A 4400-nucleotide genomic window follows, 5' to 3' on the forward strand; every position below is an offset into this window, starting at 1 on the left:
GAGAAGCAAACAGATACCTTTTTTGAGGAGTTTTGTTGCAAAGAGGAGCAGAAAAATAGATCCATGAGTGATGGGAAAAGCAATGTTCAAAGTTGGCTCTTAGAGTTTGTCACTGATAACAATAAGATTTATATCCACATCCTAAATTACTTGATGTGTCATTCTCATGGTGGCAGGAAGCAGACAGGTTCCTAGGTGGGAAGGAGCGGGTCCCGGGTGAAACCTCAACTTCAAGCCAGTGACAAGCCAGCTGGGCCTGGGATTCCAGCTCCAGGTGAAATCCATGGCCTGGAGTGAGGGCTACCCACTACAGATCTCTCTGCTGAGAGCTGTTCAGTTGCCCAATAAAGCTCTTCTCCACCTTGCTCACCCTCCCATTGTCCATCTAACCTCATTTTTCTCGGATATGGGACAAGAACTTGTGACCCACCAAATGGCAGGAGCAAAAGGAGCTGTAACACTTTCCTGGCCAGTTCATTGAGCTACGGGTGGGAGCTAAAGGGGCTATAACACTTTCCTGGCCAGCTTGCTGAGCTGCAGGCAGTGGCATGGTACTGGCTGCAGGAGTGAAACGTAGCAACCCTTCTGGGGGCCCAGACCTTGGGCGTCCCTGTGCCAGAGCTGTAACACTATAGCCATCCTGCCCTCCGCTGGTGCCAGGTGGCCACCCCACGCAACAAGAAACAGTGGAGGGGCAGGGCCAGCCCAGGAGTCGTGGGCCAGAGCAGGGCAATGTTCAAAGTTGGCTCTTAGAGTTTGTTACTGGTAACAATAAGATTTATATCCATATCCTAAATTACTTTCAAACAAGTAATTTGATGTGTCATTCTCATGGTGGCAGGAGGCAGACAGGTTCCCAGGTGGGTGGGAAGGGGCAGGTCCCGGGTGAAACCTCAACTTCAAGCCAGTGACAAGCCAGCTGGGCCTGGGATTCCAGCTCCAGGTGAAACCCATGGCTTTTACACAAATTAGCTGAAACACACTCCCCACCCTTGAACATGAACCCCCACTTGCTGCGCTGCAGTACATGTGAAGGAGAGAAGAGCTGTGGCCCTTCTTGCAGCCCAGACCTTGGAGCTCCCTGAACCAGGGCTGTGACATACTGTAACACCCTCTTTGGGGTTCTGTGGTTCCTGGCGTCTCTGAGCTTTCCAGCATCACCACATTTCCCTCGTCCAGATGCTGGTGCCCGCAGCAGAAGCCGCTTGCGATATGTCTGGTCCAGACGCTACCTCATACAGAGCCAGCACCTGTGCAGGTGCCTGCCCCACCACAGCAGCCAGCGTGCCTGGCTGTATGTAGGGGCCAAACTGCGCGCTCCCTCACACACCCCTCGCTGCTCTGCACCTGGCTTGCCTTTGGCAAGTGTGGGATCTGGGCCGGTTGTATGAGCCGAGCGCAGCCTGCTGGTCTGAGTGGGTGGAACAAGCCCAGTGGGCATGAGCAGAACTCAAGCAGAGGGGCTGCTGGCCACAGAGGTTTCCAGCTGGTGAAGAGCCACCTGAAGGATCTGTGACAATTCTACATGCAACACGTTCATGCATTAGAAATCATTATTATCCCCATTTTATAGATGAATGAACAGAAAACTTCAGTACAGGAAGAGAAATAATTTGTGTCTCAGCAGAGAAAGAAAAATAACATAGCCCAAGTTTTCACAGATGGTAAGTTGTAGAGTAGTCTGACTCCAGAGTCTGCTCTGAAGCAGGGCTCCTGCTAGCCCATATGGTACCCCTGTGAAATTAGCAAATAGCACTTGATTTCACAAGCAGATTTTAAGTTAGTACATTGTTATGGAACCGGAATGGCTGTTCCCCAGGAGGGTTATCCAGAACATCCACTGGCAGTAGTCTTGCCTGTGTACATACAAGTGCCTGTATTTTTGCCTGATCCCACACAGGACACATTGTCTACACAATTTTCAAGTACTTCATGTTGCTCCCCTCACTTCCATGGTGGGGAATGATATCAACTTCAAAGTTGAGGAATGAGATGCAAGCCTTGGAAAGTCCCAGGTAAGTGAGAGAAGCAATCTCAGGTGTCTCTAGGAGTGCAGTCAGAACAGATGCAACTTATGAAGGTGCGTGTGCTAGTATGTAGGTGAATGATCTCGTAAGTGTATGTGTGTGGCCATATGCACCCAATAGGGGTTTATATACAAATCAGCTCTCCACTGCTCCAGAACTTAGCCTGGAATCTCCAGTTCTGCCTGTGCTTTTCCATAAGTTAATATATGTGTATGATATGAATCAGCACACTCTTATCTGTGGTACCCTTGCACACTGCGAAACCTGAACACTCTCATGCAGTGACCTTGCTCCTAACCATTCTTCATTAGAAAATTGTTAAATGTCTACCGACATGCAAAGCACTGTGTTGCGGGATAATTCAGGAACCAGAGAGACCAAGGGGTTGAGGAGGACTTATTATTTAGGTGCACCGGCCCAGTCAGATTAACATCCAAAAAGACTGAGACCTGAACAAAGGGTCAGGTTACCTTTTAAGCATTTCCTGGGGAGGGGGGGAGACCTATGCAGGGGGAAGCATATTACAGAAGCAAGAAACAAAGACAGTTATTTAATTGAGACATGCATTACATCATTTTTTACTTTTCAAGGAAGAACATGTTTTATGACTTGAGTTTATCTGTCTAGTGACCTTGCAGCTGTACAGCCAGAGAAACAGGGTCTTCACAATGCCTGGGAAAGGAGGAGAGATAAGGCTCACTAGCCACAGACAGAAAAACAGGCAGTTAATTTTTAAAGGACTCCACCTCTTTTTCTTCCTCAGGGAGAATTGGGTTTTCTTACATACAACTGAGTTTTTGCTTACACATTCTTTAATTTCTTTTAATTCCTGTTCCAACTGTACTAGACATTATGGAATATTCACACACCCAATCTTGTTGTCAAGAAACATAATTTCTAACAGGATAAATATGTACATAAATAGCTATAAGATACAAAGAGACAAATCCTACAAGAGAAATATTGAAAACCTGTTAAATGAATTTGCAAGAGGATGTGGTTATTTCAGTTTGGCTAAAGAAAATTTCATGAACGAGGTAGCATTAGAGGGGTGGTTTGGCAGGTAGAATTTGGAGTGAAGAGATGGAAACAAGAATATTTAGGAGGGAACTGTGTGAATCAAAGCAGAGTGATGTGAGGGTGCAATACAGGCATGGAAACTGTGAATACCAAAAATTGGCATAGGTCTAATGTATTGATTCTGAACTCTGCCTTGGGCTGCTGAGGGGCAGTGAAGCTATTGTAGTGGTTCCTCAAACTACTGGCCAACTACAAAAGGGAATGAAAAATGTCTTGAATGTATATATATAACAATTCAAAACACATGTAACCAATTTTTATTACAATACAAATCCATTAAAAATCATTACTGAATTCCCAATTGGTTTGTTATGTATTTTCTCAATCAGCAAATACCAAGGGTATAACTATATAGTGAGCTAGTCCAACAAATGTTTTAGTGTTAAAAAAGGAGTGCTGTATGTTAAAAAGGTTGGTGGGTTTTGGAGTTAGACAAACCTTGATCTTAAACTCTGTCACTATTAATTAGCTGTGTGGGACTGGGCAACTGAGTTTGTTCCTTCATCTCTAGAGCGGTGGTTATAAAACCAACCTTGCGTTGTTTGACAATTAGAGAAATATATGGCATGTTTTAGATGCTCAGCAAGTGCGAATTATCACAAAACGAAAAGCTGAGGTCAAATCAGAGTCCACCTTGAACACCAAGCTAAGGAACTAGTATTTTTTCTTTGAGTACATAGTTACTGAAGGTTTTGTCTGAGTGACAGGAAAATCAAGAAATAAGTTAGAAGGTGATTGCGTTGGTCTAGGTGAAGCATTATGAGGCACTGGCATTGAATTTCTGGGATATTGCAGACTATTAACTATAGGACTCCACATTTACTTGTACATGAGGAATGTGAGATTAAAAAAAAAAGGTCGCTATTTTGATCTAGCTGTTCTGTTAACAACAATAAAAAGTCAACAGAGATGTAAAGGTTAGTTTTGGACATTTTGAGCTTAAACTACAAATTATCGTGGCTGAAAATGCAGCAAACATGATGTTTGTTGAAAACAAGGCTTTAGGAATTTTGCTCATTCTTTAAAACCTACAAATTTTAAAAATCAAACTTTAAAAAACTTTTTTTTTTAAAAACGGCAGCGTAATACAATATTTGGACACGCTATATACTATGGGCTTTGAAGAAAGCCTGACCAGAAGACCCAACATCATCCCTTATGACAGACGCTCCCGCGCCTCTGTGATGTCACCACGACCCGCGGCTCGCTCTGCGTCTTGGCAGACGTCGTGCGTCATTACCAACGAGGCGCAGGGGTCAGGACGACTCTCGGCAGCGCCATCGCTCGCCCTCT

The sequence above is a fragment of the Macaca fascicularis genome, chromosome 4 (genome assembly GCF_037993035.2).
Source record: "Macaca fascicularis isolate 582-1 chromosome 4, T2T-MFA8v1.1".
Classification (NCBI taxonomy): domain Eukaryota; kingdom Metazoa; phylum Chordata; class Mammalia; order Primates; family Cercopithecidae; genus Macaca; species Macaca fascicularis.